At 39.0% G+C, this 14,921-nt stretch overlaps 1 protein-coding gene across 1 annotated transcript in view; it reads left to right on the top strand.

Moving 5' to 3' along the window:
* Positions 1–14,921, top strand: part of PRKCG (protein kinase C gamma) — a 4,166,346-nt gene that overhangs the window by 3,995,318 nt on the left and 156,107 nt on the right. The window lies entirely within an intron of this gene.

Here is a 14,921-nt window from a genome sequence, read left to right as displayed (position 1 = left end):
TATGTATCCAAGAAACATGATGGAAAAGCAGTATAACAAAGCCACTTGGTTTGGGTTATAGAGTCTATAACTCAGGAGGAGGACAGGCTAGAAAATAGTGTAGGAATTGTGGTAAGGCAGAGGCTTTAGAAGACAGTAAGGGATGTCATCAGAATTAGTGATAGACTCATGACATTTCATAATCACAGCCTATGCCCCACAGCAGGGTTGTGATATTGAGGAAAAGACTGCATTCAGTCAGCATTTGCAGGATCTACTAGACAAAACAGGACAACAAGAACTAGTGTTGATAATGGGTGACCTGCATGCACCTATTGGAAATGACAGAACAGGATTTGAGGACTTCCTGGCTCAACATAGGTGGGGCAACAGAAATAAAGAAGAAGAGGTCATTCTAAACATATGTGTGGCAAATGGCTTGATAGTAGCCAATACATGGTTCAGCAAGATAGACAGTGACAAGATCACATACAGGAGTGGCAAATATGCAAATCAGGTAGACTTCTTCCTAGTAGAGAAAGGGCACAGGGTAGAATCAATGTCTGCAAAGTCATTCCCAGTAAAACAGTCAGTCCATAGCATAAAACACTGTTTGCCACAATCAGTTGCAAGCAGTGGTCAGAGAAGGCCCCAAGGTCAAAAGAGACTAGGTTGCAGACCTAGAAGTTGACTGGAGAGAGCATAGGAATTAAAAAAAATACTCAGGGCTCTAGCACCTCAAGAAGAGGAAATAGGTGGAGTTGAAGAAGAATTGCAGTCCCTCAAAACAGGATATGTGTGGATTATAGAACAGGTATGTGGCAGAGCCAAATCTGGAAAAAAGTTTCATAGGTGTGTACTAGGTTAATGGCCCTGGGGCTTTTACAAGCCTAGCCATAGGATTACCCTGGCGTCGTGCCACCTGACCTTACTTCTCAATGCCTCTGTCAAGTAGAGCCATTGGAGTTATCCCTGGGGTGAATTTTCTGTTTCCCATCCACTCATTGAGAGTCCCCTTGAAGAGGGTCAGCGAGGTGCTCTGCTTGACATGTATGGGAAGTCTGTGCCATAGCATGGGCAGTCTCTGGGTTATGAACTTGACCCTCCAGTACATTCTGTTGATTGTGGTAATGAGGTTGAGGCGATTTCTTTAGATGTAGCATTTCTAACAGAGCTGGGTCAAACATGGCTTTGTAAGACAAGCAGAGATTGCCTCTAAGTTGGGCAATATGAGACAGGGAATAGTTGTAGTTTTTTGAGTCTGTCCATATAGGACAAGTGTTTAAGGCCTGGGATCCTCTTTGTGAGGTACTTTGGTGGCCTCTCCAGTTGCTGCACATGTCTAGTGAGGTACATGGCAAATGGGACATTGTACTCGATGACTGGCCTAATGAGGGAAGAGTAGAGGGAGACAATGACCTCCTTCTTCCTGAATGCAAAACCGTTAGTAATGAGGTGTGCCACATAGAAGGACTTTCTGACCACAGTGGTAATGTGGTGATCAAAAGAGAGGTTGCTGTCAACCTGTGTTCCCAGATCTCTTATAACGCCTTCTGTGTTCAGTGGACTAACATCTATGTGGTAATTCATGGGAACCGGGTTTTTCCCAAAGAAATATGTAGTCTTTGGTATACCACCATGGCAGTCCAAATCACTGTTAAAACTAAATTTAATATATAAAACTTAAAACATAAAATCATGAGCAATAGAAATCCAGTCTGAGTTTTCCCAAAAAGGATGACGACACATTTTTTTGCATTGAGCTTAAGGTCATGGTTCTGATTCCAGTCATTGGTCTCAGCGAGGACATTCAGTAGGATGTCAACATCACTTGGGGAGTTAATAATAGCTCCCAACTTGCAATCGTCTGTGAACTTTGTCAGCCAGAGTCCCTTCGTGTTGGCTTGGACTTCATAGGTTCATAGGTTCATAGGTTGGTACTAGGCTATTGGCCCCAGGGCCTGTATAAGCCTAGCCATAACAATTCCCTGGCTATTTCTTTCCACAATATTTACTTCCTTGGACCCCTGTCTGACCCTGGGGTAAATTTCCTATCTCCCATCCAGTCGACAAGGTTCTTTTAGAAGAGGGACAAAGAGGCACTCTTAGGCAATCTATTCCAGAGTCTGGGGAGTCTCTGGGTCACAAACCTATTCCTCCAGCATGTTTTGTTTGTGATGACAAGGTTTAGATCCCTGGACTGTGTGGCTCTGAGGGATTGGGATTTCTTCAAGTGTAGCATGTCCAACAGCTCTGGGTTTGACATGGCCTTGTATGTTAAACAGAGATTGCCTCTGAGTAGATGATATGCAACAGAGTATAACTGGAGTTATTTTAGACAGTCAGCATAGGACATCTGCTTTAGGTCTGTGATTCTTTTAGTGAAGTATTTCTGTGGCCTTTCCAGTTTGTTGCAGATGTCTTGAGAGGTACATACAAAACAGGGTGTTGTATTCTATAATGGGTCTAATGAGGGATGAATACAGTGAGACAATGACCTCCTTTTTTCAGGATGAAAAACCCTTAGTGATGAGGTGTGCCACATAGAAGGATTTCCTTACTGTGTCCCTAAGTCTCTTATCACACTTTCATTGTTTAGTGTACTGCCACCTATGTGGTAATTCATGGGTACATGTTTTTCCCAAAGGGGATAACTATACATTTCTTAGCATTGAGCTTCAGCCCATGGCTCTGGCACCAAGTATCTGTCTCTGTAAGACCCTTTTGTAGAATATCCACATCATTTGTGGATTCAATAATGGCTCCCAGTTTGCAGTCATCTGCGAATTTTGTTAGCCAGAGTCCCTTAGTGTTGGCCTGTACTTCAGAGAAGTAGATGCCAAACAAGAGCGGTCCCAGGAATGAACCCTGAGGTACTCCACTTGTCACTTGTCTGGAGCTGGATTTGGAGTCGGCTACTTTTACAGTGTGGGTTCTGTCAGTAAGCCTTTTGGCATCCCGAGTGACATAGGGATTAATGCCCAGCTTAGTAAGTTTATCTATGATTCCGGAGTGGTTGATATAGAAGAAAAGTAGATACCAAACAGGAGAGGACCCAGGACCGAACCCTGTGGGACTCCACTCATGATTAGTCGGCAGTCTGACTTGGAGTCAGCTACTTTCACAACGTTGCTTCTATCTGTGAGCCAATTTGCAACCCGCCTAATGATATAGGGGTTGAGGCCTAGCTTAGTGAGTTTTTCCTATGATTCCTGAGTTGTGAATGGTGTCAAAAGCCTTGGCCAGATCAAGGTAGGCTGTATGAACCACCTTGCCTTCATCCACAGCTCTGGTGAGTGACTCAAAGAAGTTGACCAAGTTGAGCAGGCATGATCTACCTTTCACAAAACCAAACTGTGTGGGATCCAGAGTTTGGAGATTCCCTATATCCTTGTTTATTAGGTCCATGTTGATGCATTCCATAGCTTTGCATATAAGACTAATCAGACTAATGGGGTGATAGTTCCCAGAGTCTGTAGTCCCTCATCCTTTGTGAAGAGGGTGACTGGAGCAGTGAGCCATTTGGTAGGGACAAAGCCTGAGGTGAGGCTGTGATTGAACAGGGCACACAGGTGAGGTGCCAGTTCACTCTGTAGTTCATGTAGAACACAGCCAGGGTTATTGCCAGGTCCCATAGCAGCTGTATTCTTGGCCTTAGACAGTGCTGTTTTAACCTGTGCAACATTAATACTGGGTGCCTGGCAATCTACTGGTATTGTGTTTGGTCCTTTGGGGGAGGGTTAAAGTTGGCACTGAATCTGTTGGCCAGTATATTGGCAATATCTGTTGGATCAGTATAGGAGGTACCATTGTGCAGTAGCTCAGTGCAAATCTGGGTATTGCCATGGAGATCCTTTACATAACTATAGAAGGCCTTGTGGTTGTCTTTACTATCTGCTACAATTCTGTTTTCATAGCTAGCTTTAGAGGATTTGATGAGGGATCTCAACTTTTTGCTGAGGCTGATAAGGGAGTTTTTCCAATCCTGGGACTTCACCTTATTCTTCATCAGTTTTTTTCTTCTGTTGTAGAGTTTGTTTATGGCAGGGGACCACCAGATTGACTTCCTTTTTTGGAGTAGAGCGTCTTTGTTCTATTGGGTATGATGAGATCCATGCATTTGTGTACGTGCTCGTACAGTGAATTGGTGTATGATTTGGCAGTCATGCAACTATTCTCCATTTGCATGGGTGCCGTGAAATTAACCACCTCTGTTTTTTGGAGCCCAAACTTAGCTTTGGAGAAGTTTTTCATGGTGGTTACCTTTGTGGGGGGGGGGGGGGGTGGATTGCCAAGGTGATTAGTTTGTGGTCGGATCTAACCAGGGAGGATTTGACTATTGGTGTAAAGAAATGGTTGCCCATGTTAGTAATAACCAGGTCAAGGATGTTGCTACCTCTAGTGGGGGTAAGAATGAGCTGGTCTAGAACATTGGAATTAATGAATTCCAGGAAACGTTGGGCAAGTGTGTTGGTACATGAGTAGTTTTCCCAGTTAATGGAGGGGTAGTTGAAATCGCCCAGCATGAGAGTGTTAGGTTAGACCCTAATATTCTCCAGGGTGCTTAGAAACATGGAGTGTGTGTCTTGGGACATGGTTGGGGACCTATAGCAATCTACGACCTGAATCGCTGTTTTACCCAATGTTAGCTGCACCTGAAGTATCTCTGATGCGTTGTGTTGGGCTAACAGTCTGGAGGTGTGCACATCCTCTATGAAGATGGAAACACCACTGCCTTTGGACCTTCGTTCCAAGTTCTGGGGCCGAAAGGTATGGAATGAGTTATAGCCTGGTAGTGCAGGGGTGCTTTCTGCTGCCTTGAACCAGGTCTCTGTTAAAACACAAATGTCGATGTTCTCTGTTCTCCATTTTAAGGAATGCTTTGAGCGAGTACATTTTGAGATTTAGACTACTAGCGTTTAGCAGCATGACCCTCAGATTGGATTTGTTTGTAGCTGTTACACTGGTAATTTGGTCTTTGCAACAGTGCCTAAAAAAGGCACTATAGGGGTGGCAAGAGCCTTGGCCAGTATCCGGAAGCCCAGGGGTGACAGATGCAGGCCATCTCTGGCAAAGCTTTTAGGTCTGTCAATCATGTCATCCCAGGCAGACAGGTACTGGATCCCCTTAGAATGACACCAGAAACTTAGTCAATTGTTGAAATCATTCATTTTCATTTCATTCATTTTGAGTGATGGTGGGATGCTGCACAAGGTTAGGGTCTTAGCCGCCTGGGCTACATAATCCGAGAGCTTCTCCACGTCTCTTTTCATGTAGTCCAGGGAGGTACATCTCAGGTCATTCACACCTACTTGTGCAATGACAGAGTCATGTCTGTACCTGTTGTTGAGGGACCTGAGTGCGTGCATTATGTGGCGGATCCTGGCACCTGACAGGCAGCTGATTGTTACTTTCTCCTCATTCAACCTAGTGAGTGGGACATCAGTGTGCCTCACTATCAAGTCCCCTATGAGTAGAATGTTGGGCATGCTGTTTTGCCTTAGTGGCTTTGGTTGATTGGCACACTGTTCAGGAGAATTATGTGTCTCGTGATTAGTGTTGTTTTGTGGTGGTCAAGTGTGTTTCTGCCTTGGAGGTCTCTGCTGTTTGGGTAGATTTTTATTGTGAGTCCCTGCGAAGGTGGGTGTGTGGTTTGTGTCTTTATGTGAAGGCAGTGCTGGTGTGTGTTATGGAGGGCTATGTGTTCCATGTGGTGTGGTGCAAATGTTGACCTTCTCCTCTTCACTAGCTATTCCTGTCTTGGCTGCAGAGTGCATGGCCTCCAGTTTGTATATATATAAGTGCATCTCTCACAAGTCTGAGTGTTGGGAGGTAAGAGGAGAGAGTTGTTAGTGTACATGAGGCAGTTGCTGCATTGCCTCAGGATACCCAAGTTCACCAGGTTAATAGGAGAAAGCACAGGGAAGTAACTTTCAGACATGCCTGGAGGTACATAAGGAAAGCTGGTGGTGGAATGCAGAAGTCCAGAAAGTCATCTAAAAAATGAAGGAGTGCAGGAAAAAGTGGTTGGTAGAAAAGACTGACAGGCTAGGAAGAAATACTGGTTTGCTAACAAGAAGAGACTAATAAAGTAGAATTCGAACCAACAAGCAAATACCAATAAAAAAGGCTTTATTGCATCAACATCCACCAGATTGAGCGCTTTCATCTGCCCTAAGCAGATTTCTTCAGAATACTTTAAAATCAGTGCCACACATTTTTATACCATTTAAAATACGTAATTATTCAATTAAATTAAATTTATGCAATTAATCACTTAAAATACTTTTTTAAAAAACTTTTAACCCTTCAAGGAATTCCTACAATTCTTTTGAAATTTGAATGTTAAAATGTTATAGTTATAAATACATGAAGTTCTAGCTTTACTTGTTCTCTTTGTACAAAATATTTTTTGTTGTTATTTATGTTAATATATTTGTGAGGGTTTAAAATTATTATTATATACAAATTATAGTGAATCTATAAATACTACCAGAAGGCCAAGAAGTCAACAACCATAACAAACCTTATGTGTTTTTATGTATAGGAAAAATATACACACAATATATGAAATACAATTATAAAAAATTATAAAAAATATATAGAAATAAAAACAATATAAAAATATAAAAATATATAAGTATTCAATATTGAATAAACTATTGAGGTCTGAAAATACAATCTAAAAGAGGAAAGGAAAAACACTTTTAGCTAACAGTTAGTATAAATAAGACATATTTTTAGACTGTGGCAGCCTTGTCCACAAGAATAGCTTTAATATTTATATATTCATTAAGACCAGGCCTAAAATTTGATTTCAGTCTCAACTGCCATTTAATCTCTTTGACCAATAAATGGTTTTTCAAATCACCTCTATCTTTATCCGTTTTAATAGTTTCTAGAATGGCAAATTGGAAACCCACAAAACCCACACATTCCATAGAGTGTTTATAATCTTTTTAATCTTTATATCATTATCTCTGTTTTGCCTATATAAAAGGCTGTACATGTGGTGCAGGTAGCTAAATAAACTAACATTCTAGTATGACAGTTGCCCTTACTAAAGGATACCTTACTATTAAGACCATTCCTAAGTACTGTACCCTCTGCCTCATTAATATATCTACATTGTCTACAATTGCCACATTTGATGGTACCTTTCCTAACTTTTTTGTCAAAGTCAAATTTTCCTTTTTCAAACAACCTTTTAAAATTCATCCCTGTCTTGTATGTCAAAAGTGGTTTATTCCCTACTATGTCATAAATTTCCTTGTTTGTCTTTAAGATAGACCAGTTTTCCTCCATTATTCTGATAAAATGTTCTGAAAATTCATTGTATTCTATAATACATGCTTTGGGGAAGTTCTTCGTGTTGGAATTTGTGTGTTCTTTACTAATACATTTTTGCCCCAACAGTGGTTTATATTTCAACCCCCATCCTAAGTAGACCTCTTCCAGGGTTTCACCAACAAGTTCAATTGGATAGCCTCTTTCCAGAAATACTTCCATCAAAAACCTGAACTCAGATAATAAATCCTCTCTTTCAGAGGTCATTCTTGCAACCCTAACAGCCTGCCCTTTAATGACACTTTTCTTTTGGTGGTAAGGGTGTTGGCTGTTATAGTGGAGGTAAGAGTTACACCAGGTTTCTTTACGAAATACATTAGACTTAAAACCTTTTCCTTTTTTACTTAACTTTATGTCTAAGTAGGTAATGAACTGTTCCTGGACCTCATAGGTGAAAGACAAAAAACTAGAAGTTCCGTTTATATATTTAATAAAATCTTCCACTTTCTTTCCATGACCATCCTCCCAAATGAGGAAGATGTCATCTAAAAACCTAAAATACACTCTTATGTTTTTCATAAATGTACTTGTAAAAACCTTTTCCTCCTCCCATCCTAGGAGAACCAAATTGGCATAAATGGGGGCACAAGCTGCCCCATGTAGCCCTCCTATAGTTGTCTATAGTATTTAGGTTATAAAATTATTGTCCAGAACTATTTCTGTCATTTCTAACAACAATAATTTTTCATCCAAAGTGGCCTCTAAATGTTTGTAAACCATTTTTTCAAAAAATTCAAATCCTTCAATTCTGGGAATACAGGTAAAAGGTCTTTAACATCAATTGTAACCATTTTACTTGTTTCTGACCATGTTTCTTCTTTAATTTGAATCCTGTATTAGATGTTCCTGCTTTTTACTACATTTTTAACTTTTGATCTATAAACACAGCCAATGGGGATTTTGTATATCTTTGTGTATTTTAGGAATACCAAAATACAAGGATACCTTTGTTTTTGTATATTCCACCTTCAATTCTATTTTATTCCTCTAGTAATGAATCTATCATTGAATCTCATTAAAAGAACAAGTTTCATAGGTTTCTTAATAAAATCTCATTATACACTTTTGTTCAAAATAACCACACCCCCACCTTTGTCGGGTTGCATAAACCTAAGGTCACCATTGTTCTTGAGTGAATTTAATAGTTCGTTTTCTTTTTGTTTCAGGTTGTAGTTATTATACCATTTCTTTTGACCATATGTTTTATATATCTCATCAGTTACTATATTCTCAAAGGTGTAAATAACAGGATGCAAGGGCGGGTTGTAGACACTACTACTTTTTAGGCGGGTTGTAGACACTACTTCTTTTTAAACTTTGAGAAATGTTACCTGTGTTACTCATAAAGGGAATAACCTGTTCATTGGTGTTGTTACTTTTGAATAATTCACCCTGTTTGTTCAACAGACTTAAATTTAACTTCCTCAAATATATTTTTAACTCTGTCAATATATTTGCTAAATCTTAGACCTAACAAACTTAAATCCCTTTGAGAACAATTCAAAGTGCTCCTTTTCTAATTTCATGTTCACATAATTGTGTATCTTGTATCCATTATACAGGAATGTAATTCCATTTTTCTCCATTCTAATGGTGTCTACCTCCCTCTCCTTCCCATCCTTTTCCATCCAAAATCCTAAAAACTTCTGTTGTTGGAATGAATCCAACTCATCTAAAGGACCATTTCTCCTGTTAACATATCTTCCTGTTCATAACTTTCAAATACTTCACTTCTCCCTTACCCCTACCTTCGTTAACATTAGAATTGTTCCTGTCTTTCCTTTTTCCTTGGCCTTCATTCTGTTTCCATACTTTTGTACTGTTCAATGTCTCTCAATAGTTTACCCTGCTTCCTCTGATATACTTTTTCTATCTTATTTTCTACTCTCTTCAAAATTCTAACATATAAACCCTCATATTGTTCAAAAGCTAAATCTTCCACAATTTCTGTTTGAGCACAGTTGACATCTTGTAACATTTTCTTCAGTTGCAATTCATTATGTTTTATAAGCTTTGTTATCAGACCAAAGAATAAAATTCCAACAATACATCTTCGCTGTAGTGAATACCAAAAGGGTACTTATAAAATCTTAGTCCCTGAGGGACTACTTGTTTTATCAAACATTGCTGTAAATAATTATTATCAATTTCAATGCATTTGTATTTGTATAACATTTTTTCTAAACGATATATTTTATCCTGTAATGTTTCCTCATTCCTTCTGTAAACATTTTCTTTTGTACATTGTGGTATATCACGCCCACATTCATAGATTTGTCAAATACATACACTTTATCAATAATGTCTTTAAAACTTGATGCATTAATGTCTTGAACAAAAACTTGTTGCCGTTTGATCAGTGGCTTGTATATTAAAATTAACAGTACCTTTGCTTTTATTAAATCTCGACAGTCCCCTGCTTTCCGTTGTAGATTTAATTCCTTGGTTCACGATTAACCTTCCTTCTACATTGGGACCGTTTCTTGTTTCATGCCTCCCCTGCCCCGCCGCTTCTGTTCAACCCACCATTACTCCTCTGGATCGCGTGAGAGGAGATGACGCATCGGCGCTTAGAGGTACCTAGCGGCAACGACATGTTCATTTGCTTTTCTTCCTGTAACTCTGTCATCCTGCGAAAACAGTTCTATTAACTTAGTTAGGTCCCAGGTAAGCTCCTCTCTAAGCTGGGAGACTTCTCTTTGAGTCTGCAACAAGTTTACACTGTCATTCATAATCACGTCAAGTCCAACAAGGGTAGAGTCATTCAAACTCCCTTCCATGTCAAGGCACTGATGTAAAGTTAATAATTACCACAGTGGTTAAGTTTCCAAAGAACAGACTAAGAAAGTAGAATTCGCACCAACAAGCAAATACCAATAAAAACTTCGTCCCAAACACGCTTCTAAGCCTTTATTGCATCAACATCCACCAGATTGAGCGCTTTCATCTGCCCTAAGCAGATTTCTTCAGAATACTTTAAAATCAGTGCCACACATTTTTATACCATTTAAAATACGTAATTATTCAATTAAATTAAATTTATGCAATTAATCACTTAAAATACTTTTTTAAAAAACTTTTAACCCTTCAAGGAATTCCTACAATTCTTTTGAAATTTGAATGTTAAAATGTTATAGTGCAACTGTGCTTATAAATACATGAAGTTCTAGCTTTTTAAAAACGCACTTGTTCTCTTTGTACAAAATATTTTTTGTTGTTATTTATGTTAATATATTTGTGAGGGTTTAAAAGAACACACAAATTCCAACACGAAGAACTTCCCCAAAGCATGTATTATAGAATACAATGAATTTTCAGAACATTTTATCAGAATAATGGAGGAAAACTGGTCTATCTTAAAGACAAACAAGGAAATTTATGACATAGTAGGGAATAAACCACTTTTGACATACAAGACAGGGATGAATTTTAAAAGGTTGTTTGAAAAAGGAAAATTTGACTTTGACAAAAAAGTTAGGAAAGGTACCATCAAATGTGGCAATTGTAGACAATGTAGATATATTAATGAGGCAGAGGTCTTAATAGTAAGGTATCCTTTAGTAAGGGCAACTGTCATACTAGAATGTTAGTTTATTTAGCTACCTGCACCACATGTACAGCCTTTTATATAGGCAAAACAGAGAGGGCACTCAAAGAAAGAGTATACGAGCATATTAATGATATAAAGATTAAAATTTATAAACACTCTATGGAATGTCAATTTGCCATTCTAGAAACTATTAAAACGGATAAAGATAGAGGTGATTTGAAAAACCATTTATTGGTCAAAGAGATTAAATGGCAGTTGAGACTGAAATCAAATTTTAGGCCTGGTCTTAATGAATATATAAATATTAAAGCTATTCTTGTGGACAAGGCTGCCACAGTCTAAAAATATGTCTTATTTATACTAACTGTTAGCTAAAAGTGTTTTTCCTTTCCTCTTTTAGATTGTATTTTCAGACCTCAATAGTTTATTCAATATTGAATACTTATATATTTTTATATTTTTATATTGTTTTTATTTCTATATATTTCTATATTTTTTATAATTGTATTTCATATATTGTGTGTATATTTTTCCTATATATATAAACACATATAGGTTTGTTATGGTTGTTGACTTCTTGGCCTTCTGGTAGTATTTATAGATTCACTATAATTTGTATATAATAATAATTTTAAACCCTCACAAATATATTAACATAAATAACAACAAAAAATATTTTGTACAAAGAGAACAAGTGCGTTTTTAAAAAGCTAGAACTTCATGTATTTATAAGCACAGTTGCACTATAACATTTTAACATTCAAATTTCAAAAGAATTGTAGGAATTCCTTGAAGGGTTAAAAGTTTTTTAAAAAAGTATTTTAAGTGATTAATTGCATAAATTTAATTTAATTGAATAATTACGTATTTTAAATGGTATAAAAATGTGTGGCACTGATTTTAAAGTATTCTGAAGAAATCTGCTTAGGGCAGATGAAAGCGCTCAATCTGGTGGATGTTGATGCAATAAAGCCTTAAAAACGTGTTTGGGACGAAGTTTTTATTGGTATTTGCTAACAAGAAGGCTAACAGAGGAGTTGCAATAGCAAAGAACAAAGCATCAAAGGCACTCTACCAACTGCCAGAGAGTGAATGGCACAAAGAAACTCTATCAGGTTGCAAGGCAAAGACAGAAAGATAAAGAAGATAGTCAGACATTCTTCACTAGGGATGCAAGCAACAACATGTGCAAAAAACATCAAAGGCAGATGAAATGAGTATTTCCAGTAGCTTCTGAATGAAGAAAATCCCTCAGAAGCTGTAGTGCCCAAAATACAGCCTACTATGAAAGAACAGGAAGAGTCCACCTAGAAGAAGAAAGAACAGCACTGAGGAAAATGAAGTCATGGAAAGCAGCAGCTCAGAGGAGGTCACAGCAGATACAATCAAGATGTTGGATGAGAAAGGGGAGAACTGGCTCCTGGAGGTACTCATAGCAGTATGGAGAGAATAGTGTAGCACAGATGACTGGAGAATAAGTATACTAGTGCCAGTGTACAAAAACAAAGGGGACATTCACAACTGGCAGCAGTACAGAGGTATCAAACTCCTGTTACACTAAATGAGAGTCCTGAAGGGGGTGATTAATAAATTAATACAAAGAGTAGCAGGAAGTAATATGGAAAATGATCAGTTCGGGTTCAGATCAGGATGCATTACAACTTACCGTATGTTTGTAGTGAGGCAGATGGTGGAAAAGAAGCTAGAGATGAGGAAGGAGTTCAATTGGGCATTCCTAGACTTGGGGAAATCATATGATAAGCCCCAAGAAAGTTGATTTTGGCAGTCTAACAATGGTTTGAATTTGCAGAAAAATGGGTAGAATCGGTGCAGACTATGTACAACGACCCAATGACTCAAGTACTAACAGTGTTTGGACTCACCATACTGGGTCCCCACTGGGAGTAGGTGTGCATCAGGGTTCAGCTCTGAGCCCACTGCTGTTCTTACTGGTGATGGACTACATTAGCAAACAGGTCAAAGGGGATAGGTGAACAAAGTTGCTGTATGCAGATGATATGGCATTACAGGCAGACTTAGCAATAACTTCAACAAAGGATACAGGAATGAAATAGAAAACTGAATGCACGTGGATAAAGCTGAGTACAGACAAGACAGTTGTAAAGGCAGCAAATAGGGGAATCAGAAGAAGCAGGAAATTGAGATAGAAGGGAAAATAATAGAACAGGTTCATAGATTCATATGTGTTTACTAGGCTAATGACCACAAGGGCCTTTTTAAGCCTAGCCATTCATCAGGAATCTCTGACAAGTTCTGACACCCTTGATAAGTGTAAGCATAAGCCTGGGAGATGAACCATTTGCAGGTTACCAGTTTGCATTAAAGACATAGGTGCCAAACCAGGGATGAATTTCCGGTTTCCCATCCAATTGTCCAAGTTACACTTAAATTGGATTAGAGAGAAACTCTGCTTCACATGGATGGGGAACCTGATCCATAGATGGGGTAGTCTTTGGGATACATACCTAACTCTCCAGGAGGTCCTATTTATATCACAGGTAAGGTTTAAGTCCTTAGAATGGGTAATTCTGATACTGTTTGCTTTGTGGATATGCAGGATGTCCATCAGAGTGGAGTCTGACAATGCCCTGTATGCCAGACATAGATCTCCCCTCAAAAGCCTGCAGGAGACAGAATACAGGGATAGGGCCATGAGGTGGTCAACATAGGACATATTACATACACCTTGTATACTTTTAGTAAGGAACTTCTGTGGTCATTCCAGTTGTTGGATATGCCTGGTTAAGTACGTACCAAAGGGGCATTATACTCAATGACAGATCTGATGAATGCCAAATGCAGTAGAACAATGACATCCTTGTACTTAGATGACATACCTTTCTTTATAAGCTGTGCAACATAGAATGATTTCCTCACCACTGTAGAGATGTGATTATCAAAGGCTAGACTACTATCCATGTCTGTCCCTAAGTCCCTGACTACTGGGTCAACTCTAAGGGGTGTGTTGTCAATATGATAGTTACCAGGGATGGATGGATGGCTTCCCAAAGGATACTATTATGCATTTCTTGGCATTCAGTTTTACTCCATGACTCTGACACAAGTTATTGGTCTGTGTCAGCCCCTCATGGAGAACATTTGTGTCAGGATGTGATTCCATGACAGCTCCTAATTTGCAGTCATCTGCAAATTTAGTCAGCCAGAGACCATTGACATTGGCTTTGACTTATGAGAAGTAAATCCCAAAAATGAGTGGTCCAAGGACTGATCCCTGAGGGACTCCACTTGTGACTGGCCTCTTTGTAGAGGTGGAGTCCCCATTTCTAACTTCCTGGGTCCTATCTGTGAGCCAGTTGGCTATCCACCGGGTGACATATGGGTCTGTACCTAACCTCTTGTGTTTGTCAACAATGCCCGAGTGGGGTATTGTGTCAAATGCCTTGGCCAGGTGAAGGTAGTCAGTGTGAACGATTCTGCCCTCATCCATTGCTTTGGTGACCTTCTCAAAGAAGTCCACCAGGTTGAGTAGGCATGATCTGCCCTCAACAAAACCAAACTGGGTTGGGTCCAGTTTCTGGAGGTTTATAATATTTCTATTTACCATCTCCATGATAATTCTTTCCATGGCTTTACATGTAAGACTAGTGAGACTTATGGATGTGTAGTTTTCAGCATCTGTAGATGGCCTGTCTTTGTGCAGAGGGAGGACTGTTGCCTTTCTCCATTCATAAGGCACAAAGCCTGTTTGGAGGTTACAGTTAAACAGTAATTCCAGAAGTCCTGATAGGTCATGTTTCAAGCTATTTAGAAGGCATCCTGGGACATTGTCTGGGCCAATTGATGTAGTGCTCTTGGTCTTAAAGAGACCATTAAGGACCTATTCCCTAGTGATATTAGGGGGAGTTATATCTGACGATATTTCTTAAGGGAAGGTTGAGGGGGAGAGACGAGTAAAGTTGGAGCTGAATTTATCAGCCAGGAGGTTTGCTATATCTTCTGGCTCAGTATAGGTGGCTCCATTTACAATGAGCTCTGCACACAATTGTATATTGCCTTTGAGGTT

This window comes from Protopterus annectens, chromosome 1.part1 (assembly GCF_019279795.1).
Source record: "Protopterus annectens isolate FY-2018-M chromosome 1.part1, PAN1.0, whole genome shotgun sequence".
NCBI classification, from domain to species: domain Eukaryota; kingdom Metazoa; phylum Chordata; order Ceratodontiformes; family Protopteridae; genus Protopterus; species Protopterus annectens.
The sequence above is the reverse complement of the archived record's forward strand: the minus strand, read 5'-3'. Positions and strand labels throughout refer to the sequence as shown.